The sequence below is a fragment of the Lactuca serriola genome, chromosome 6 (assembly GCF_051521515.1).
Source record: "Lactuca serriola cultivar US96UC23 chromosome 6, Lser_US96UC23_V15, whole genome shotgun sequence".
NCBI lineage: Eukaryota > Viridiplantae > Streptophyta > Magnoliopsida > Asterales > Asteraceae > Lactuca > Lactuca serriola.
The window spans coordinates 56,773,508-56,800,228 of NC_136413.1; positions in this window are offsets into that span (position 1 = coordinate 56,773,508).

Below are 26,721 nucleotides of genomic sequence, written 5' to 3' on the forward strand. Positions count from 1 at the left end.
CTTTCAAAAACTTTACTAATTCCTCATTTTGAGTTTAGCTACCACCGAGAGTGTGCCTGAATCTCTAAAACCAAGGCACTGATACCAACTTGTAATGTCCCAATATTCAAAGTAAAAATTTTATTTTTAAACCGACAAAGTCAACCATTCGTTCATTCATTTCCAAACGCCATCAAGTATAGAAGGGTATTAATAACTATCAGAGTACAAATCGAGTCATAAAATATGGAACACCATTGGATGCAACAGACTCACGTCGAGCTCTCCCCTTTGGAACCAAAAGTACCTAAAACATTTCAAACATAAAATGTAATCACGAAGCATAGTAAGTTCCCTAATATTGAGACATCCCCATTTTTCATGGCCAGAAAAGACCGATTTTGTTTATGCTTTATAAAAATCAGAATACCGCTTTTTAATAAAAATGTGCGGAATTTGTTCCCAGTGAAACATGATAAATTCGTTATCAAAGCATTTCCGAAGAAATGTATTTTTATTCATTTAAAACATTGGGATGTCATCGTCAATACAGAAACATAAGCATAAACAGAACTTACATTCGTTATCACTAGTAATCTATATCTCCTTAATCTCTCAGTGTAATGTGACTTCATATCGACACCTGTGATATAAATAATCTGAGTGGGTCAGGTTGGGAAACCTGGTGAGTACAAAGGGTTTTCATCCCACAATAAATAAGTTTATTAATTTTATCAAACCAAACAAACTCAATTACCTGTTCCCGTTATCCTCACTTTACGTCCCTAAGACATCTAACACAAGGGACCTAGTCTAAGGACTTTCATCGGGGTGACAACACATGCTTCGGGGGTTCCTTAGCAATTCATGTCAAATAAGGCAACCATGTGGGGGATGGGGTACTTCACACAGATCAAATAAACACACAGTTCAAATAAACACTTACAGGTAGCGAGCCTGCTAGCGTTCCACCGGACTGTCTAGAAAAGTCTGTGGTCGTCATCTATACTCCGCTAGATGACTAGATCATCAAAACATCTATATCGAGGCCTCTCGTTATATTATTTGGTCACACAGAAACTATTACATCTACCCATGTTCTACCCAACACATTTTGTAGATATAAAATACATATTCAGTTTAAATCATGTAAAACTTGTATAAAATCATTCATCCAGCATAGATAGCAAGTATACAGATAGTATGCACACATGGCACGTAATTTATTTAAAATACTTCATATCTATGTGTAAGATGAAAGTAACTATGCACTCACTTGATTAGGTGGTGACTCAGCACTCGGACAGCGCTTCGATACTCTTAAAACAATTTTCCTTCGATAAAACCTAGTATCAATACCGCTAGAGTTTAGTCTAACGCTTGACGAGACTAATTTAATAGTTTAGATATTATTACTATTATATAAGCGTTAAAAAATACTTATATAACCCATAATAATAGCCCAAATACTCCTTATAAGGTCGTAATAACATTACTATATTGAAACATAAGCTATACTAAAGATATGATAGGTACAGCTCACTTACAGTGGGTTTTCTTGAAAACCGAGCTTTGCTGGAGTGGTGTTCCCGAGCCGAAAGGCTCTTTTCTCAGGATTCCGGGAGCCTCGGGGCTTCCTTCGGGTGCTAGGGAGGTTCCCTAGGCATTTAGGGGGGTTAAGGAGGATTAGAGAGAAGTTCTAGAGAGAGAAAGAAGGGTTTGAAGGTGTGAGAATGAATGTAACCCGGCACCTCTATTTATAGTGTGAATTCCTAATGGACTCGCCGAGTAGTAGGAACTAATCGCCGAGTTGGGACATGTGGCAGCCTTCTGGTGGTGCCACATGTTCAATTCTGGTGGTGCCATGTCACCCCTTATCGCGTATCAGCCTTCAAACTTAGAAAAGTCATAACTCTCGTATACGAGCTCCGTTTTAGACGTTCTTTTTTTCAACGCGTAGGTGAAATCAAGATCTACAACTTTCATTTAGGCTCCATCGGCTAATTCTCAACCGATCTCAAATTTAACAGTAGGAGGCGTTTAGACTGTTAAATGACCGCAAAGAATTCGTAACTTCTTCATACGGACTCCGTTTTCGTATATCCTTTTACCGTTGAGTTCCTATTAATGAGATCTTCAACTCTCATTTAGGTCGCGTAATCCAAAAACCGCTCGAACTAAAATTCGAGTTTCGGGTTGTACACTGCTAAGCCGAAACTTCGAAAAATCATAACTTCCTCATACGAAGTCAGATTTTGGCATTCTTTTTATGGATTTTCTTGGTTTAACATACTCTACAACTTTGGTTTATATTTCTAAGGCTAAAAAGTCTTCTATCGTAAATTCACTTTTTACGCTTCCCGGTGCCGTGTCGGTTCTGTCGTAAAACTTCGACGAGCCATAACTTTTTCGTTATAACTCGGATTTCGGCGTTCTTTATATGTACGGAAACCTTGAGAGATATTCTAAAACTTGGTTAAGATTATTTATTCTAAATAATATTTTTTAGAAAAGTCATTGTCGATCCCTATTGCCTCTAAATTGACTAGCCCGGATCTATGGGCGTTACAATTATCTCCCCCTTAGGATGATTACGTCCCGAAATCATCAACGAAACAGGGCTCGTAGAATGACTCCATATGTCATCTCTTCATCCTAGGTAATAATTATAACTTCTTTATTCCTTCAAGTCTATCTCTTAGACTTATTGACTGTAAGCAGTACTTGATCGTGCACCTGCTCTCTACCTCAGGTTTGACTCCAAATTATGACCTATCATCATGTGATGCACGTTTAGAATCAGGTCTCTTAGAGTTAAATTCTAAAACAGACTGTCCTTCATGTTCTAATTTGATATAATCACACTTTAACATGTAGCATTTCTAGCTACTAACTTCTTTAACAACGAGCTCGATAGTTCTATTGATCGCTTTGATTTCAATCGTTTGGTTTAAGTCGGACGCTACATCAAATTGGTTCTCTGAACCACGTAGCCTACTCATCGTAGTTAGACTCAATGTGATATGTCCACTAGGGTCGGGATAACAACAATTTTATTAGTCATTACCGAAACAATGGTAACGACATATTTGAATAAAGCGAAATCATTTACTAGCCTCTTGGTAACCTTGTGACTTTCTGATCCAAGTGTGAGTCCTGTGCTTCCGGTAGTATAGGCCTCTACTACCTTTCACACCTACTCACACTCGTCCCAAGTATTGTCCCGCAGTTCACCCAAGTCACCATACAAGAAAAATCATATAACAACTTGACACATTAGATAACAAAACTAGGTTTTATATTATTCCTTGAAACGATTACATAGGTGTTCAAGTTCAACCTATAATACGCCTCTAATAGGCTACACCACGTGGTACTACTTACACGACTACTTCATAGATCCTCATTGCTGATCCCTTTCATTTCCATCTTCTTCGTCGAGGATCATATGGAATGCTCTTGCCTTCGGTTTTGGTGGAATGTTTGGTCTTGTCGCCTCCTTCTTTTTCGGGCAATCTTTAGCAACATGCCCTTCTTCACGGCATTCATAACGCACCCTTTTGTTGGCGGTGCACTCGTTGGCATAATGTCCGGTCTTCCCACACTTGTAGCAAGTAACTTCCTCGTTACATTTCCCAAAGTGACCCTTCTTGCACTTCTCGCACCATTTCACTTTGTTTCCTCCTCCGCTAAACTCCTTTGAACCAGACTTGATCTTCTTATTAGGCCTCGTAGACCCCTCAAACTTCCTCTTTTCGCCAACCTCAATCTTGTTGGCAGCTCTTCCCTTAATCATATCCTCCACAGACTTGGTAGCCCAGATAGCTGCCTCCAGAGTAGGTACCTGACGCACTGGCACCGCGTACTCCCATGGAAGTCCCTTTGCATACTTGTTGATTTTCGTAAGCTCATCCGGAACAAGACGCAAGGCGAATTCCATCTTCTCTGTGAAGTTGTTGGTGTATTCATCAATTAACACGCTTCCTTTCTTCAAGGTCAGGAACTGGTTCTCTAGCTCGAGTAAGTTTTGAGCTGAGCAGTACTTTCATTTGAATTGGACCAGAAACTCTGCCCATGTCAGTTGCAGGGGCTCATTGGGGCTCAAAGTCTTCCCTAGGGTATTCCACCAGCGAACAGCGCCTCCTTGAAACTGACGTACTGCAAACGTGGTTTGTAGTTTTCCTCTGCAACCGCACATCATGAAGGCTAACTCCATCTCCAAGATCCAATCCATGACCCCGATCGGATCTTCCTTTCCCGTGAAAGTCGAGGGCTTGCAAGTCAGAAAATCCTTGTACTTGCATCCATTCCTCTCGACTCCGTCATCTTGGTTGTTTTGTTGAACTATTGGTGGGTTGACTTGACCAACAGTCCCACTGTAGTTTCCCTCCTCAGTCTGCCCTTCGTTCAATTCGGGCTGTTCGATCTGAATAGTCGCTTCCTCTCGATTTTGCTGGAGCAAACCTCGGGTTTCCTCCATTTGACGATCCAACATCGCCTGGATCATCGCTTGCACTCCGGCCATCGTTATTGGCTTAGCAGCGGCTTCCACAACCAGTAGTTGCTCAATCACTGGGGGCTAATCTTGGTTCCCGTTTGCATTCATGTTTCCGCTACGGGTCCTTGCCATCTTGATCTATACACCAAATAAGGTGAATCTAGATCTTTATTTAGGATTGACGTTTAAATCATCCTTATCACTCCGAAACGTTTATATTCTAGTTCTAATATCGTATTCATACGTTTAGAATCCTAAACACATAAGGTTTCCAGATCCGGTCGGCAACAGAACATAGATCCGATCAAACTATAGCATAACAAATCATTTAGCACGTAAAAGAAATTTACGCATCATTCCTAAAATAAGCTAGTGCTTGTGTCTATTCATGTGTATTACCTAAATCTATTAGACACACTCCTCACAATCATTGCTTAGCATTCTAAGTTTAAGTCTTGAAATAAATTCCATATTCCTAGTTCGCTTAAACTAATGCTCTGATACCAACTGTGACATCCCCATTTTTCACGGCCAGAAAAGACCGATTTTGTTTATGCTTTATAAAAATCAGAGTACCTCTTTTTAATAAAAATGTGCGTAATTTGTTCCCAGTGAAACATGATAAATTCGTTATCAAAGCATTTCCGAAGAAATGTATTTTTATTCATTTAAAACATTGGGATGTCATCGTCAATACAGAAACATAAGCATAAACAGAACTTACATTCGTTATCACTAGTAATCTATATCTCCTTAATCTCTCAGTGTAATGTGACTTCATATCGACACCTGTGATATAAATAAACTGAGTGGGTCAGGTTAGGAAACCTGGTGAGTACAAAGGGTTTTCATCCCACAATAAATAAGTTTATTAATTTTATCAAACCAAATAAACTCGATTACCTGTTCCCGTTATCCTCACTTTACGTCCCTAAGACATCTAACACAAGGGACCTAGTCTAAGGACTTTCATCGGGGTGACAACACATGCTTCGGGGGTTCCTTAGCAATTCATGTCAAATAAGGCAACCATGTGGGGGATGGAGTACTTCACACAGATCAAATAAACACACAGTTCAAATAAACACTTACAGGTTGCGAGCCTGCTAGCATTCCACCGGACTGTCTAGAAAAGTCTGTGGTCGTCATCTATACTCCGCTAGATGACTAGATCATCAAAACATCTATATCGAGGCCTCTCATTATATTATTTGGTCACACAGAAACTATTACATCTACCCATGTTCTACCCAACACATTTTGTAGATATAAAATACATATTCAGTTTAAATCATGTAAAACTTGTATAAAATCGTTCATCCAGCATAGATAGCAAGTATACAGATAGTATGCACACATAGCACGTAATTTATTTAAAATACTTCATATCTATGTGTAAGATGAAAGTAACTATGCACTCACTTGATTAGGTGGTGACTCAGCACTTGGACAGCGCTTCGATACTCTTAAAACAATTTTCCTTCGATAAAACCTAGTATCAATACCACTAGAGTTTAGTCTAACGTTTGACGAGACTAATTTAATAGTTTAGCTATTATTACTATTATATAAGCGTTAAAAAATACTTATATAACCCATAATAATAGCCCAAATACTCCTTATAAGGTCGTAATAACATTACTATATTGAAACATAAGCTATACTAAAGATATGATAGGTACAGCTCACTTACAGTGGGTTTTCTTGAAAACCGGGCTTCGCTGGAGTGGTGTTCCCGAGCCGAAAGGCTCTTTTCTCAGGATTCCGGGAGCCTCGGGGCTTCCTTCGGGTGCTAGGGAGGTTCCCTAGGCTTTTAGGGGGGTTAGGGAGGCTTAGAGAGAAGTTCTAGAGAGAGAAAGAAGGGTTTGAAGGTATGAGAATGAATGTAACCCGACACCTCTATTTATAGTGTGAATTCCTGATGGACTCGCTGAATAGGAGGAACTAATCGCCGAGTTGGGGCATGTGGCAGCCTTCTGGTGGTGCCACATGTCCAATTCTGGTGGTGCCACGTCACCCCCTATCGTGTATCAGCCTTCAAAATTAGAAAAATCATAACTCTCGCATAAAGCTCCGTTTTCGACGTTCTTTTTTTCAACGCATAGGTAAAATCAATATCTACAACTTTCATTTAGACTCCGTCGGCTAATTCTCAACCAATCTCAAATTTAACAGTAGGAGGCGTTTAGACTGTTAAATGACCGCGAAGAATTCGTAACTTCTTGATACGGACTCCGTTTTCGTATATCTTTTTACCATTGAGTTCCTATTAATGAGATCTTCAACTCTCATTTAGGTCGTGTAAGCCAAAAACTGCTCGAACTAAAATTCGAGTTTTGGGTTGTACACTGCTAAACCGAAACTTCGAAAAATCATAACTTCCTCATATGAAGTCAGATTTGGGCGTTCTTTTTATGGATTTTCTCGGTTTAACATACTCTACAACTTTGGTTTAGATTTCTAAGGCTAAAAGGTCTTCTATCGTAAATTCACTTTTTATGCTTTCCGGTGCCGTGTCGGTTCTGTCGTAAAATTCGACGGGCCACAACTTTTTCGTTATAACTCGAATTTCGGCGTTCTTTATATGTACGGAAACCTTGAGACATATTCTAAAACTTGGTTAAGATTATTTATTCTAAATAATCTTTTGTCAAAAATTCGTTTTCGATCCCTATTGCCTCTAAATTGAGTAGCCCGGATCTACGGGCATTACAAATATATCTCATACCATACATACATCGGGCCCTGCCCAACATCCGTCAGGTCCTGCTTGGTATCAATCGGGCCCTACTCGTTAACCATCAGGCGCCGATGATAAAAGGCATGTAACATGTAATGGGCCCCACCCAACACATATAGAGGGCACCGTCCAAACATACATAAAAATACATGCAAGAGTCACAAAGACAACAAACATCCTACAAACATAATCCAATGGACGGACATTGGTGCCTTCGATCCGCAAATACTGTGAGGAGACTCACCTTAATCGCTAGCTGGGTAAAACACACTCGATCTGCTGCTATCAAAAGCTCCTCACTCTAGACATAACCGAAACAACCCTGATTAATAATTAAGGAAATTTTCCAATTTAACAGATCCAAAAATAACTAGGCTAACCCTTATTTGGGCAAAAGACCATTTTGCCCCCATCCAAGTCTTAAACCCCTCACAGTGGACCAAAAGTCAACCTTCTGTTGACCTACACGTTGTGTACTCTTAGCATTACACTAGGTGTTGGGTCAAAATATGGTTTATACTTTGCTTTTCTAGACAATTGTATTTTTATGTAATATTTTATGATCTTACAGTCTAGTTTACGGCCAGGTGGGCTGTTTACGGTCAGTGTTTACGACCGTAAATGGGTTTATGACCGTAAACCCATTTACAGCCCATGTTCTCCGGTCCATGTTCCCCTTGTATATATATAAGTGTTAGGGGGTGAGGAGTGGTGATTGATAAACAATAGAGAGTTTACGGCCAAGAGAGAGAGAGAGAGAGAGAGAAAGGAGCATATGTGTGTAACTTTGTGAATCTTGTAAGGGAACTTCATTCTAATCAATTCAAACAACATTCATATTATTCTTCTTCTCCTTCTCTTCTATTTGATCTGACATCATCTGTTTGATTGGGATTCCACACCATCAAACGGATCTGATTGATACACAAGTAGATTAGGGACTTACAATTGGTATCAGAGCAAGGATTGTATCAGTCAATTTTGTCATATTTGGAGCTTATTTTATCTTATTTTCGAAATATTTTTGCGTTTTTGGATAGATCTCTGAAAATTAAGGGGGGTTTCTTCTTTGCATTTTACATAAAAACGAGTTTTTGATCGAGTTTTGGAGCAAAAAAGGGTGAAAAACGTCGTTTTTTCGTGAATCTGTTGAAGGTTTACGGCCTTTGAAGGGTTTACGGCCGGAAACAGTTTACAGTCGGCGGCGACGGCGTTTACGGCTAGGGTTTTCGGAGTTTACGGTCCGAGGTTTACTGCCCCGGAGCTTGCGGCCCAATAGTGTTTCCGGCCTCGCAAGAAGCAGCCTCGCACAACGTTTAGTTAAAAAAAAAGGGGTCGCGATTTTGAGGGTGTCGGAGATTGAACCCGCGACCTCCAGCTAACCAAATCCACGCCTTACCAACTCGGCTACACATTCCTTGTGTCTTCCCTTTGAAACTTAATTCTTAAAGAGTTATTCTCGGTTTCAACTTTCAAAATGTGACACTTTTAACCCAAAATTCAATTTCTTTTAGTTTAGTTTTTTTTTTAAATTTCTTTTCATCCAAAATAAAAAATATATATTAATAATAATAATTATAATAAAAAAAATTAATAAATAAAATTATATTTTGATATTTGACTTTTATTTTTAACTTTTATTTTTAACTTTTGACCTTAAATTTTGACTTTGACTTTCAAGTTTGACCTTTGACTTTCTCGTTTGACTTTTAAATTTTCAAGTTTGACTTTTGAGTTTGACTTTTTAAATTTGACTTTTAAGGTTGACTTTTGAGGTTTGTAGTCAAAGGGTTTGATTTTTAAGTTTGATTTTGGCTTCTAGTTGTGCTTTTTAATGGCTTTTAAGGTCTACGATGGAGTTGAAAACATGAAAGAGAGTCGTCAGGATATGTTAAGACAAAATTTCAACATTTTCGATTATATCCCTGGAGAAACCCTTGAAACTCAGTTGCAGCGATTTACCACACTCACTACTGAGATGAATATGGTTGGGGTCTTCTTGACTAAATCTGAGATAAACAAAAAGCTGCTAAATTCACTTACGAAATTGTGGGATATGAACGTAGCTATCATCAAGAAGACAAAAGATCTCAATCATCTTAGTCTTGCTACTGTAATTGAAGAACTTGACGTTTTGAAGTGTAGAAAAACAATGAGTTCTGCAAAGATCCCGGTTAACGAAGTTTCATGCTCTCAATCATGTGAAGATACGATTAAAATTCTTCGTGAACATAATGAGTTGCTAAAAAGAGAAGTCGAGGACCTAAGATATGAAGGATATCAACTTAGGAAAGGACAGAAACCCCTAAAGGCTGAATTATAAGCAAAAACCAAAGACTTTAGGAGGCTTCAAGAAGATTATAGTAATAAATGTGAAAATTATAACTATGTTAAGAAACAACTTGCTGAATTAACTGCTGAGCTTGACACATTAAAAGGCAAATTTGAAATTGTAGATTTTGATTTTAGAAAATTTGATGTGTCAAGTGAAGTAGTTGCGAACATGATAGATCATTGTTTGCAATTTAAAAATAACCAGCAAAAAGGTCTAGGGTATGATAGTGTTCCTCCACCTTTCAATCATAACTACACATCCATCCCTATAAAACAAGAAGAAATTGACACGGATTCACAACTTCATTATGGAAAACCAGCTGGATTTGTGTCAGAAGGTATTCAGGTTTAAGATTCTAATGTTTCTACTTCATGTGCAGGTAAAGTAGCAGAAGATGAGAACAGGGAGAATACTACTAAACAAACCAATGACTCCTTGAACTCAGAATCTGTTGCTTCGAATTCTGTTACTCCTAACAAACCTGTCGTTGAGAAATATAGGCATCCAATTCTAGCACAACGGAGTGCTTGTTGCAAGTGTGCATGTGGGAACAACACGAGAAAAGTCAACGATACGCCACCAGGGGCAGGAAGAAATAACTTTACAGTGAAGAAAAAGAATTGTTTTCATTGTGGAACACCTGGACACATTGCCAGAAATTGTCCGAATCATGCATACGTTCCCTACTATGCATAACGCTGGCAGAACGCGCCAAGAGGGAGATTTTTCAAAAGAAACCCCTCAAGGTCACGTTCTGACAATGCCGACTAGAATGCCATGAAGGCCAAGAATTCAACTCCCAAGGCCAAGCATCCAACTCCCAAGAACAAGAAGGGAATGCTGGCCCAGAAGTCTAGTTCAAGATATGCTCCTGTGAAGCCAAGACCGGTTAGGTTAAAGTCATCTCGCCAGCCGGCTTCAAGTTCCAAATCAAATGCCGAGGCACCCATCGGATCGAACAAGAAATGGGTTAAAACCGAATATAGATGGGTACCAAAGGTGAAAACTCCCAAATCTTCTTCTGACTCTAATATTTCATCGTCTTCTGTTTATGATAAGAAGGATATGTCATAGGAGAGAGTACCCTGCATTGATGACAAAGGTCGACCCAGTTTCAAAATGGACTGGTTTCCAAAGACCAACTGATCCCACTCTGTGTCGGAGTAGCTATGGAGACATATCATCAGACTTTGGTTTGTTGGTAGTGGCTGTTCCAGGCACATAATAGGAGGCATCTCTCAACTATACAACATTCAAAAAAAATTCGAGAGTATGTGCCCTTTGCGGGAAAGGAAAGAATGGAAGAAAGGAAGGGATCACATGGGGTTACTGCTTAATGACATGAAGAATTTTCAGATCTGTTCTGAGATTATGTGTGCTGTTCTTAGACCTTTTGGATGCAAATTCAACCGGTGAATTACGGTTTGCATTTTCTTCTCTATACTCTTGAGTTTATCTTAATTTGATTCGTTTTATAGACAATTTTTCATTTGCTTATAGTTTTTCGTTAGTAGGTATTGTTTGGGAAATGATATTAGCAAGTGATAACGGGAAATCTGAATCTGCGTAATGTACCTAAATTGAATTGTCTATGCTCTGTGCTCGATGCGCTGGTAATCATGAAATATCTTAAATGGACTTGACTAGGGAGAGTTGAACTTAAGAAATTCAAAGACTTGACAAACATTCAACTAGTTAGATCTATTTAGCCTGACAATATGACGCTCGGATAGGTTGAGAAAGGAGAAATACATGAGAATCTACCTGTCACATTAAATGAACTCGTATCTAGAACTGTGGATTCATTTTGCCTCGATGTGTGGATTCTATCCTTAATTCCGGTTTTGATGGGGTGACTAGGGAGTTCCGATAAATTAGGTCTGTAGAAGGTTATTTTCTTTCTTTCTGTCTGTTAGTCATATGTTCCCTCCTCTGCGTGATCGAAAGATCCGACCTGGACTATAACATATGCAATTCTATCTCTCTGCATCTTCTCTATGCAATTCTTTCTATCTATTAGCCATATATTGTCTCCTTTGCGTGACTCAAAATCCGACCTGGTACACAGTATATGCACCATTCTCTTCTCAATCCCTCTAAAAACTTTAGTTAGTCATATGTTTCATCCTTTGCGTGATTGGAAGAGATCTGACCTGGATGTACAGCATATGCATTCAAAATCTATCTTCCCTCTTAATAAATGTCTGCTCACCCGGTGTAAGGAGTATTCTGGAAGTCCGTGATGGCTGGAGCATATCAGGAAGTGGGGAACACATTCTAGTAAAATTAAGAATTGAACACATACAGATTGTCTGTAGATCTCGCTGCTCAATTTAGGTGGACAACAATATCCCTGGTTGTCGTCAGCTAAATGGTCCCTAAGAAATTTACTTAAGAATAAGGGCTAAAAATGTCATGTTATTGGTAAATTCTCCAAAATTATGTCACAAATGTTTGTTGTTTAAGTGGACCACAATACTGGCGATCGATCAGACATGGACATGAAGATGAAGGTACCGATAAGTAGACTCAGGCTGTCTCACAACTTTGATCCCAAATATTTTTCTTTTTGTTAAGTTTGTTCATAGTTTTCCTCTATGCACAAATATTCAAAATCCAAAAATATTTTTATTTTTGTTTTATTTCATGTTTAGAAAAATCAAAAATCCAAAAATATTTTTGTTTTTATTTTAATTTGTGTGCTAAGTTTTCTTTTAGTTTTGTTTTATCTTGAAAAGTGATTTCAGGTGGAGATGAAACTCATGGAGTTTGTGTCGAAAATTTCTGAGCCAAAGCCTCGTCCGTGAGCATCAAAGAATTCTCATTCGAAGGAGCAAGAAATGAAGTTTATTTTTTCAACGTTTAATCCTTCAACCCCAGAAGCAAGGTGAAGCAGAAATTGAAGATTATGTGACGGATTGCATTGAAGCCTCCTCAATCAGTCTGCTACTATCTATGAACCTGCTGAAGTGATCCAGAAGATTTGTTCTCTCTGAAGTTCTCTCTGAAGATTCTCAAGTTGAAAGCGCTATCTTTCAAAAATCAGTACATCAAGCATCCTCACCCAATGTGCGTTCAATGCCAAATTCTGAAGAAAAGCTCAAGGTCTCAAGATGAAGTCATTCATGGAAGATTCATATGTTCATCCTGATGCTGTGAAGAAATCGAAGGTTAAAGCTGAAGCCAAGCTCCCATTGAAGATTGACAAGAAGAACCAACTACTTTTTATGGGGGGGGGGCCTTGTTGGGTCAATTAAGAAAATAAAGCTATAAACCAAGGGGGGGATGGTGTTGGATTAAGGTCTAAGTCCATAACTATTTTGGTATGTACTTGACCCGATGGTGCATGGTCCTTTTGGGTTGCCTTCACCAAAGCAACTTGATTGGAGAAATAAATAAAGAGAGAGGTTATTATGATTTATTAATATGTTATAAGAATAATATATTAAAGGAGAAATCATATTTGCTTAATTAATATTGGTCAATAATTAATTAAGAATTAATTTTGTGATCAAATGTAATTAATTAAACTAGAGGGGCTGAATTGTAATTATGTGATAGTTGAAAAATAGGGCAATAGTTATCCTTGTTAAAGGATGGACGAATTCAAGGATAAGGATATCCTTAAAATCGTCCAAGGTCCAAGAGATAGGGGTTTTCAAGGCTTATCTTATGGTTGCTTGATGGACAAGTAACTAGATAAGGATAAGGACTGAAACCCTAATCCCAACCCTGTATAAAGACCCCTAAGGCCTTAGGATTTCGGGCACTTGATCCCTAGAGAATCTAAGGACGAATTTCTACCTCTCTCCTCTCTCTTTATACCTTCTCCACTTGCTTATGGTGTTTGTAAGCCATTAGAGGAGTGACACTTGTGACTCTAAGCCTTCCAAAGTCAATTCAAGGAGGAATTGGGATTGTTATTGCTACATAACAATCAAGGTAATATCATAAACCTAATTATATGTTAATATCGAATTCCATATGCTAGAATTAGGGTTTATAGTCTTGGATTCAAAGCATGTACAATAGAGAAACCTAGATCCAAGCATTAGGGTTTGTATGAGCACATAGGATGTCATATGACCAAAACCCATCAATGGTATCAGAGCCTAGTCTGGTTTCTATTGTATTGATGCTTGATATGGTTGAAAAATTCGATTTTTTGGTTTCTGGAGGGTGGACTCGCCGAGTCCATAGCTGAACTCGCCGAGTCCATGCAGACTCGACGAGTCCAAGCCTGACTCGCCGAGTCAACTCGTCAGATGGAGGGTATTTCGCGATTTCTTGCTGTTTTTGCTTATGGATTGTTACCTTATCATATTAGATCAATATAAATCCGATTTTTTGATATATATATATATATATATATATATATATATATATATATATATGACTATATTTTTGATCTAATTGAAGATATTTATCAGTTAATAAGATAATTGTTTCCTTATGTGATAATTGTTTAATTATTTTGACTAAATTGATAAATTGTTTTGCAAGAAATCATTAAATAAATCAAATATGGATAATTATGTGATTAATTGTTAATTTAGATTATTTGTTATTTGATCCTTATGCTTTGAAAAGTTTCAAATTTTCCCCTTTAGGTTTTATAGTTTAAATTTGAACCCAAAGGTTTTGTTGTTTTGAAATTTAAATAGTTGAAACCCTAATGTTTTGAAAAAGGTTTCAAAATTTGCCCTCAAGTTTTGGAATTTAAATTTTGATTAATAGTTTAATTTTGATGTATATTTAAGTTCTAAACCCTAATGTGTTGAAATGTTTCAAAAACTTGCCCTCAAGTTTTGGAATTTAAAAGTTGATTAAAAGTTTAATTAGGAATGATAAATTCTAAAAACTCTAGTATAGTTTTGAAAAAGTTCAAATCACACCCTTATGGTTTTATTAATTAAGGTGTATAATTAAAAGAGGTTTAATAAATCCATAAAAGTTTAGGTTTACAATTTAATTGAATTAAAAGTATAATTGTTAAATTAGACCACCTAGTATTTTGAAAGTATAAAATACACCATATACTATATATAACATTAAAAGTCTAACATTATATATATGTATGAGTAAAAGTCGGTCTTACCGTTAGTAGGCCTCATTCACGAAGCTGGTCTATAAGGGGTGTTTAAGGAAATTGCCTATAAAATGGCGATTGAATGGGTATCCATTCTTACCCACCGCACTCTTGACTAGTGGAGGGTCGTTAGCCGAACGGGTAGGATAGGACGAAACCTTCCATTATAAGTATAATGAAGTATAAAAGTAACTAAATGTTTTCATAAAATTGCCAATCTTAGTTACTTAGGCAAAAGTGAATTGATGCAATTCCATGAAATTACGCTTTGTGCCCATGCGGAGACGTTAGTGGAGCGTGTGTGGTTTACCGGCACACTAAATGGTTCTAAGAAAAGGTAGCAAAGGGTGACTCAATGTTTGTCATAGTTCGGTGGAGCGTGTGTGGTTTACCGGCACATCGAATAGGTGACTGTAACATGTGAGGGCACCATGTAAGTTTACATGGTTATTCACACCCGCTTTGTGATCCTCGGCATCCCAGTCACAAACAAGAGGGGCATATCGAGATTTAAACATGCCATTGAAAGTTAAATGAATCTCAAAGAATCTAGGAGTTTTCATAGATTTAAAACTTAAATTCCTTTTCGTTTTTCGTGGTGGAAATTAGTGAATCGTCATTCACTTACCTTCAAATATTCTGCAATTAGGGTTACGGAATCCCTCTCTCGAGTTGTAGAATATTGTGTTGGGTCCTAGCCTTAGTATCTCATTTGGGTGATTTACTAAGGACTCAATCAATCAACTAACTTGAATTTGTTATTCTCCCGTTTTGTAGATGTCAAAGTTCGACAACTATGGTCTTCCCAAATCCCGTGGAACAAGCATTCCACATGAAGATGGTATTCCACGATTCAATCGAGGAACGAGAAATCATGCTTCACTTCCTCCTCCTCCTCCTATTGTTCTCCCCAACCCACAAGATCGAAGAATTGAAAGGTTCAATATCACTAAGGTCCTATTGGAAATGAAACATGAAGATGGTAAACCCGTGTGTGCCCACATTCTAGGAATGAAATCACACATTGATAGGTTGATAATGTTGGGTGTGTCATTCCCAGATGAGTTGGCTGTAAATTGGGTTTTGCAGTCGCTTCCTAAATCATATAATGAGTTCAAAAGAAAGTATTATATGATGGATCATGACGACAACCTCATTGACCTAACTTACATGCTCATTGCTGCCGAATCAGAAATGATTTGGCGAAGCAATGGAGCATATTTGTTGGAAAAGTCAACCGACCATGCTTTCGAGGACGTTCTAGGAGAACCGATCTGCGTTTACTGCCAAAAGAAAGGGCGTTGGATACAAGTCTGCCCAAAGAGCATGAAGAGTCCAGAAGATGGGAGAGTCAAAGAGTATGGTTGCGCTTCAGGTAAAATCCACTATCTAACTCCATTAAGTTCCTATTCATTAATTCTTAATACATAATGTAATAAGATTGCATTTGAATGTTTTACAGGATCGGTGAAAAGAAAGGAAGCTTGGTGAAAGAGCAAGATGAATCTAATCACAAGGAATGGATCTTGATCGCATGGACTTGAAGATTAAATTTTGAGCTTAGATAGTTATGATAGAGTTGTTAGAAATTTTCTTTTGAAATACATAGTTTTCAATGGATTTTGCATTGTAAGGACAAATGTTTTCCGCTGCTTTTATAAATAAAATAAATTTTCGTTTGACTTATTTATTTATTTATTTCCTTGCAATGAAATCGTTATGAAAATTGGTGTTTGCATATTTCTACAACAAATGAATATGATTCTTATTTATGGTGTTTATGGAAAAGTTGAGAATTTACCAAATAGGGAGAGTTTTTCATCGCCCAAGTTTCAATTGGACAGAAATTTGGAATCATGCAACTTGGTTACACGATGAATGAGAAATTTCATATTTGGAAATTAGACTAATTCATTGACAAAGTGTCAAGTGAAGGACTTGGAGATCGAATACACAAAGTTGCGTGTTGATCAAGTCCACGATAAGAGTAACAAAGATATTCGTCATGATCTACTAAAGGTTTAGTAAATATGATTATACTTACAAGATTAAGTGTAATTCTGAATTGATAAAAAGGTTTAGATCAATAGCAGAACGAATAAGAAGAATTAAGTAGGCAGAAAGATAAAAGTTTCTCCATTCTAAGAAGATGGGAGAGTACCTTTTATACTTTATGATAGGTCTTAATGATTAAGAACCATATCTCAATTGATCCTCTAAATAAGTCTTAGTATAATTGTATGTCTAAGAAGAGGAATCAAGAATTGAAGAAATGGTTAAATCAATAAGTCAATCATACTTCGTTCCAATAACAAGTCTTAAAGTTAAGATTGTGACATCGAGTGAAAAAGAAAGGTTTATAACATTCATCAAATGTGGAAAGTTGTGATGTCTTGAATAAGAGAAAACCAACTAGGACCAATTTATGAAGTATTTTGATATGAGCTACACTAACTCTTGGATAATTGTTTTTCAAGAAATGGTTATTGACAAGAGAATCTTATATGTCAAGGAGTAAGTGGGAGTCTTAATGGTCTTGAAAGGTTTCAAGAACAAATCAAATAAACCTTATCGATCATCACTAGCACACGAGTTGAGGTTTACAACCTATCGTGTTGACATTATTTTGTTTCTGTGCCAATCCAATCGAGTTAATTATGCATGTGAGTTCTATAAGTTCTCATTTTGAACGCATAAAAGGCAAAGCACCTTAATCAATGAAATTTACATTGATAGGAAAGGGTGAGCTACTTAACTACTCGGAAGACATGGTGGGCATATGGGGAATTGAATATTGAAAACCTATGACTAGATTAGAATCTTTTATGCAAAAGGATGTTCAAAGGAATGTTCTTTGAGTGAGAGACATCATATCTAAGGAATTGTCTTGTAACAATCTCCGATAGAAGACTTTGTAATATCATTGGCAATAGTCTTTGTGACTTTGGTGCAGTGACATTACGAAAGGATAAGTTGCATAGAATGTTAGAATCTGGCATATTCTATAAGTAGCAAGAATTTGATATTCTTTAACTTATGGAAAAAGGATTTGGAGTTGTGAAATGAGAATGATTGGAAATGTGTTCAATGTGATCTATTTCACAAAGTAAGAACCATAGGTAAACATTGTGTGCATGCTAGGAGCATGGGACAAGTGTTGTAATTCAAGTAAGAAGTTGATTAACCGAAACGACAAATAATGAGTAATCAATATGGTGATAAATAAAAGGCGTTCTATTTATACTCAAAGGTTTGAGGCCATGTGGGATTAGTATTATTCTTGTGTTTCACATTTGCATGTTTTGACTTCCAGAATAATTGAGTTTATTAAGAATAATCGAATTATTCAAACGGGCCACAGTCGTTCATATGTTGGAAGTAGATATGAATGAAGACTGTCGTGAATTGGTGTGTGGATTGTCTAAAGAGCATTAGACATAAGCAAACGTTTGCTGCAACGTTCATGAGTGCTTATGAATATGAATTTGAGCATTGGATCAAACCCACGCTCACTTGGATCACTCCATGAATTATATCACGAGTGATTGGTGAGACGATAACATCTTATATTCTTGAAACCGAGATGTGTGAGTTGTATTTTGCAAATCGGTTGCACATTGATAATATGTAAACGCACTAGTAACTTGGTGTTATAAAACATATTGTTATATGTGATTTGGTGAGTGAGTGCAAGCAAGCATTGTATCAAAGTTTATCCGTTCCTTTTATCCAAAGTAGGATAAAAGAGATATCTTTGGGCCCCTCGATGATTTAGTGATGACAAACGTAAATGCTCGGCCGGGCTAGGGCTAATTTTATTTGTTCAATTAGTCAGTCGTCATAAATCGGGAATCGAGATATAGTACAAAAGAGAATGATTAGAAATCATGTCTCATATGATATCTAGAATGGAGGAATATATGATCCCTTATCTAAGGACATGCGTATCTGATATGATCAGAGTTGACAGCGGCTTTGGAAAGCTACGATTGCAGATCAGGATCTGAAGTCATACGCAGAATAGTTGTTAGACTTATCCAAGTGGGAGACTGTTGGATTAGTGTCTAAGTCCATAACTATTTTGGTATGTACTTGACCCGATGGTGCATGGTCCTTTTGGGTTGCCTTCACCAAAGCAACTTGATTGGAGAAATAAATAAAGAGAGAGGTTATTATGATTTATTAATATGTTATAAGAATAATATATTAAAGGAGAAATCATATTTGCTTAATTAATATTGGTCAATAATTAATTAAGAATTAATTTTGTGATCAAATGTAATTAATTAAACTAGAGGGGCTGAATTGTAATTATGTGATAGTTGCAAAATAGGGAAATGGTTATCCTTGTTAAAGGATGGACGAATTCAAGGATAAGGATATCCTTAAAATAGTCCAAGGTCCAAGAGATAGGGGTTTTCAAGGCTTATCTTATGGTTGCTTGATGAGCAAGTAACTAGATAAGGATAAGGACTGAAACCCTAATCCCAACCCTATATAAAGACCCCTAAGGCCTTAGGATTTCGGGCACTTGATCCCTAGAGCATCTAAGGATGAATTTCCACCTCTCTCCTCTCTCTTCATACCTTCTCCACTTGCTTATGGTGTTTGTAAGCCATTAAAGGAGTGACACTTGTGACTCTAAGCCTTCCAAAGTCAATTCAAGGAGGAATTGGGATTGTTATTGCTACATAACAATCAAGGTAATATCATAAACCTAATTATATGTTAATATCGAATTCCATATTTTAGAATTAGGGTTTATAGTCTTGGATTCAAAGCATGTACAATAGAGAAACCTAGATCCAAGCATTAGGGTTTGTATGAGCACATAGGATGTCTTATGACCAAAACCCATCAGATGGTTGGGTCAAAATATGGTTTATACTTTGATTTTCTGGGCAATTGTATTTTTATGTAATATTTTATGAGCTTACAATCTATTTTACGGCAAGGTGGGGTGTTTACGGTCAGTGTTTACGACCGTAAATGGGTTTACGGCCGTAAACCCATTTACGGACCATGTTCTCCGGCCCATGTTCCCCTTGTATATATATATATATATATATATATATATATATATATATATATATATATATATATATATATATAGGTGTTAGGGGTGAGGAGTAGTGATTGACGAATAGTAGAGAGTTTACAGCTAATAGAGTGAGAGAAAGAAGCGTATGTGTGTAACTATGTAAATCTTGTAAGGGAACTTCATTCTAATCTATTCAAACAAGATTTATATTATTCTTCTTCTCCTTCTCTTATTTTTGATCTGACATCTTCCGTTTGATTGGGATTCCGCACCATCAAACGGATCTGATTGATACACAAGTAGATTAGGGACTTACACTAGGCGTAGAGCCTTAGCCAGAAAATGAGTGAAAACCAGGATATGATGGGCGTAGCCCATATTACGCCCCATACACTGCCTCTTTTGTTAATCTTCATATTAAGCACTTAATGCTCAAAGGCTAACCATCCAATACTCAAATCAAGTTCCAAATAGATCCATAATGGATAAATTTCCAACTTTATCCATTAGGAGGGCCCAAAAAACCAAGATCTAGTCTTTAAGCCTCAAAGAGACCAAATAAACATGTTTCTCATCTTAATCCATTAAGTCCACATCTCCAACCTTCAGATCTAAATCATTGTGATGTTTACATGGATAAAGTTTCCAACTTTACCCATAAGAAGGTCATAAACTTTCAAGATCTATACTTTATGCACTAAAATGACCAAAATGTGGGAAATATGACAAATGACTATATCTATGAAACCATGAGCAAATTTGAAGCTTTCTACCTTCAATGGTCCAGAAATGAGGCAAACTTGTTGGATCTATATTTGAACCTTTTTTCCATACACTTTGCCACCACCTGTTGTTCAAGATTCCACTATCTAATGGATTATAAGCTAATAAATGATGCCATGACTCAAGATGGTGGAGGCTGATGATAGGAAGGACCCCCAAGGAATTAGAGACCTTAAATAAGGTTGAAAACCCCGAAACTAAGGTTTTTACACTATGGAACTATGTATTGCGTAACTTTGGGCATGCCCTGCACACTCCACTAAAAACGTGTCCCACCCTTAACATGTACGCTTTGTGTACTCGTTTGTGTACGCTTTGCGTACTACCAAACTCCCGTCACCTATCTTCAAAGAGCCATAACTTCTACGTTTCAACTTCATATTCGTTGATCTTTATACCCACGGAAAGGTATTGACAAGACCCACACCTCTATATAGTTTCTTATGACTAAAAACATCTCAAAACTAAAATCCTTAATTTATGCAAGAAACCGGAAACATTACCTTTCCCATTTTACCCCTCAGCTTCCAACAAACAATCATAGGTTAAAATCACTTATCCAACACCATCAACATCCAATAGAGTCTAAACTCCATTCCGTTGAAACCGAAGGCCTTTACATGGTCGAATTATGGTCCACAAACCCTAAATTAAGAGACGTCTTGAAATAGTCATATCCGATGAGCTTCCTAAATATTACAAAAAAAGGAATAGATAACTCTTTTTAAAAATACAGGACTAAGCTACAAATATGTTCCTTTGGGGTTCGCAAATTTTATGTTTACATTCGAAAAGAAACATTTAAGAAAGTCCATTATTTTTGTAGTGTTTATTTTAGAGAAATCTTTAAATAGTCTCATTATTTTAGGAAAACTTACAAAAAGTTCTAAATTTGTTTCATAAAAATTACCAAAAACCATTTAATTCTTTCCATTTAGTCCTTTTTTTCCCTTTCAGGGTGTTACATACCCATTTGGCACTATAAGGTGGAATCAACATTGACGTGGAATGCCATGTCAGCTCATTCCTTATTAAAAAAAAAATCAGCTTTGTTTTTGGAGAATGTAGGGGGTGTGTTTCAAACAAGGGTCTCCTTCCACCAATGAAAGCAATTTACCAACTAAGCTACAAATTTTTTATGATTTCAAGCTTCACGCCTAATATATATCTATTAAACACTGAAGCTATTATTTTAAAAAATAAGGAGAAGGGGATTAAAACTATGCCATTCATTTGATAAAACATGACTTACCAGTTCAACTACAAACCATTTCAATTACAAAGAACTGTTGATTTTATTTTGTCACTCTTATATATATATATATATATATATATATATATATATATATATATATATATATATATATATATATAGAGAGAGAGAGAGAGAGAGAGAGAAAGAGAGATAGTTAGGTTCAAATGTTTTTACTATCTATTGTGTGCATGTAAGATTGATTCTAGACCAACCATTTTTGTTATTTTAAGAAAGTAATTAATGCATATTAAATGCTAAAAATTTAATTAATACTCATTATATCTTTAAGATGTAATATGTATTAATTACTTTCTTAAAATAACTAAAATGATTGGTCCACAATCAATTATACATGCACATAATAGATAGTTATAACATAATAATCTAACCTTATATATATATATATATATATATATATATATATATATATATATATATATAATATGTAGAACTTTTAAATTTATTTATCCTTATTATTATTATTATTATTATTATTATTATTATTATTATTATTCATGTGTCTAAAAATGCACCATGATACAGAAACATATACAATTGCCTTATGTCACCATGTATTTATCTATTGTCTTATATAAAAAAATATCATAATGTTAATCAGTAATCATGGCTGATGGTGACATATGGCCACAGTGTTTAAGTGTGGCTAATAATTATCACATTTGGCGTAATTAAGTGTAGTTAAAGTTTTGATTATCTATACAATGGACACACAAACTAATTTAAATGTATCTAAAAATAGTCTCTAAATTTTTTTAGTGACCTTAGGCCAAACTTTTATTACAAAGTGTGACAGGACTTTTTTGAAAAGTGTGACTATAGATCATTCTTGTACTAGTGTACATAATGACATGACAATACAAGTTTTTCTTTGAAAAATACATTTTTTACTGCAGATGACGTCACTTTTTACGGTAAAAAAAATCCAATACAATGTTGTCTTGGCACAAAGAACACAAGGCTCTAATATTTTCCCCTAGGGTGGCTTGCAAAAACTCTTGGTTATTTTTGTATTTTACTGATTTTTTGCTATTTCTAGGAATTTTTTGCAGAGATTAGCTATTATGGTAAATATCTCAATTTTAAAATTGAAGAAATAACATATTATGTCATTTAAACATAATCACGGAAATCACAGAAATGGATTGAAATTCATGAAAATTGCTTATTGGAGTTCTAAACAACATAATTTCGCATCAACCAAGGGAAAATTAAAGTTGCCTTTGGCTATCTATTAGGTGCTCCGGCTTGTTGGGAACTTACCATCATTATATTGCACACCTTCAAATTCTTTATTGATCAATAGTTATATTTGTTTGAAACCACCATGATTTTTCAATTTCCGCATTAGGTATTCAACCAACAAACTCATATTAAAAGATGCAAAGAGTTATAAAAAAGACAATAGTATTATCTGATCACAAGATCAGAACAGTCATGCTACATCCACAAATGAAGTCGACAAATCTATCTATCTATACTATATTATAAAAGAGACATTTTCCCTTCATCAAATGCATTTGAAACCACCATGACTTTTCCATATCTTCTAATAATTATCATAAGTTGGTTAATAATGTTAAAAGAAGGGAAAACTTAAATTGTAAACATAGATTAACTAAAATACAATATTAAAATATCATAGCTTACTTATATTTATAAAATTATGACATTAACTTTTTAAAATATTATAATTAACTTATTAGTTTGGATATGTAGCCATATATGAACTATTGTCATTTTAAAGTCATAATTTTTGAGTAATTTATGTAAAATAGTTAAATTAATAATTTAAATATCATATTAAAAAGTTAATTTAAATCAAAATTTTAGTTAAACTAAAAGAAAGTCAAAAGACTATATTATAAATATTTAAAAATTATAAATTATAGTGATACATGAAAAATCTTTACTGTAATTATAGATTAAAAAAATCATGAAACTATTTATTACGATCATTAAGAATTTTCAAATAAGTAGTTTGAAAATAACTTATAAGAAAAATAGCTAAAAGTGACTTTATATAAAAAAAATTTAATGTTGTCTATAAAATAAAAAAAATACAATATTTGTTGTTTTAAATAATTACAATGAAAGAAAGTAAATTGTTCATAAATAAACTTTGAAAAAATTAATTAATCATAACAATTATAAATAATATTAAGATATATATTATATTTAATTTTATTTATGAGTAAGTCACAGGTAGAGACTATTAAGATTATTGATATAATATAGTTTTAATAGAGGTGTATATTATCTTATAATTTAAATAATCAATTTTTATATTAATTTAATATAAGAATTATTATATCAAATTTAACAAAAACATCATGTTATAGATTATATAGTTGTAATCTGTGTAAAGCACAAAAATTATTCTAGTTTATTATTAATCATGTGGAGTTTAAATTGAGACTCGTTAGAAAGAAATAGGGAGATAGAAAAGAAATTGTGTATATACAATATGGGACACCTTGACTTCCTTTAAAAGCAATCCGCTTCCATACCAAAAAAAGATGAATCCTATGTAAAATCTAAACAAATATTGATCAAAAGGAAAAAAAAATTGGTGATCCTAACTAAAGAAGCTATCCCAATACTACCAAAAAGCTATGGCTATTTTTATAAATATTGCAAATTATAGTTTTTTTATACGATCTAATCATCATATAACTAAAAAAACTTCGGAATATTATATATATATATATATATATATATATATATATATATATATATATATATATATATATATATATATTCTCTCTAATAAATGGAGGTTTTTTTGCCACTTGTCAAATTCTCAAGAGTTTTGCGACATGTAATTTTATGGTTTTTTTAATAAATTAATTCCACATGTCATTTTGTGGTTGCTTTGTATTAAATGAGATTACTTAATTAGTCAAAGTATTTATTCTATGAATTTCGAAAATAAAAATTATAAATGATATATATACATTTCTTTCCTATGATATCACAAATACGCATCCAATTTTGATTGTGTCGTCTCAAATTCTAAGCTAATCGTATACTTTCCAAAATAATACCATTTTTCTTATATGGTATTACAATTTACCATATAATTACCAAACTTACACCAATTTCTTGATACATATTGATTGGCCGTTTAAAGTCAAACTTTAACTTAAATTATAAATGTCAATTTATATGGATCAAAAGTCATTTAAAGTTTAAGTTCAACCTCCTAAATAGTTTTCACATAAAATGAATACATTACAATCCGAAACAACTTGAATGTGACTCTCTATAATTAATAAATTCAATGTAATTCATTATCATCGATTTTGATTTAATACCATTTTTAGTTTTTTTAGTAATTAAACTTTCATTTTAATCAACCGTTTAGTATACGGGTCTCACACCTACTATATATATATATATATATATATATATATATATATATATATATATATATATATATATATAGAGAGAGAGAGAGAGAGAGAGAGTTAGGTTCATATATGAACCCTAATTATTGTGTGATTGTATAACCAAATTTCAACCTTTCATCTCCCAAGGGTATGATCGGCATTTTCTTTTTTATTACCTAAACTAAAATAGTTGTATATATGGAAGGAAATTTTAACGTGTCAAATGATAAAATGGCTACTAAATTACATCTTCTTTTTGATCGGATTTCACCTACATGAAAACAATCATCTTTTTTTCTAGCCTTTCATAATTCTTGGTTGATTCGACTATGTACTTCTCCTTTCTTTTTCTTGATTAACATCAACCCTTTCACCCATAGTTGCTTCCTGTTCTATAATGACTTTTACCATTGGTAATTGTTCATCAAATTACGCTACAACTTGGGGAGGTTGTTTTATTAAAACACTGTCTGTCAATGAAAACAAATTAGAAATGAGTCTCAACTTACCTAAACCGTTACAATTCGTTCATAATAATATACACGGAACCATTCTACTGACATTCTGTATTCTCATAAAATTTAATATACTTCCTTTTATTATTTCTTTCACAACATTCTTGAAGAATTCCTTCATTATTTCTTTCATAATATTCTAAAAGAATTGTTTATATCTTTTTACTACCCCACGACATTCTCCACAAAACCTGTTTTTTGATAAATGCTATAAGGATGTATTGCAATTTATATAATCCGTGCGCAACTATGAACCTATGTCCTAACCGAACATTGAATACAAAAATTAACCTAACAACAAAAAACATTTTACTAAACCAACTGTTCTCTAATCTTAAATTATGTATGTAACCGTTACATCAAAAAACACTATACATTTCAACCGTAGTAGCACCTGTTCATCCATCTGAACATCAAAGTAATTGCAATCAACCATTAATTCTAAGAGCATTACACGTACAAGCACAAAAAAATATTAACAGAACAGTTACTAATAAGCCACAACACCAGCAAACCCAAAATCCCATGAACATTGTAAAAAAAAAAACAAACTTTTCCAATACATTACATGTTCAAACACTAAATTTTTTTAAACTTCCATTCATACCAAATTCTCCAAGAATAATGCTTTATTCTTATAGAATGAACCATATCAGACAAATTGCATTAGAATTCTAGAAGAATATATCACAAACTTGTTTTTAACTAACCTAACCTGTTCAAATCCAAACTTGTTTTGAACTAAATTTAATAAAACAAAATTATCCTACATTACGTTTTCATTCTTATAGAATTAACACTATTTTGCAAAATGCCACTTCAATTCTTGAAGAATATATATCGCAAAAACATTAAAAAAAAACATTATCTAACATCGGTGGATCAATAAAATCATCATCGTCGTCGATCCAAACAGTTGAAACTGTTGTGTTAGTGAACTTTGTTTTGAAGTTCTATCGTAATCTTGAGCTTGATCGACTTCTCATTGTTCGTTTATGGAGTTAGTGGCTGCTTCTTTGCTTTGAATGTAAACCCTATCACTCTTTTTATAGGTCTATTATATTTTTAGAATTGGG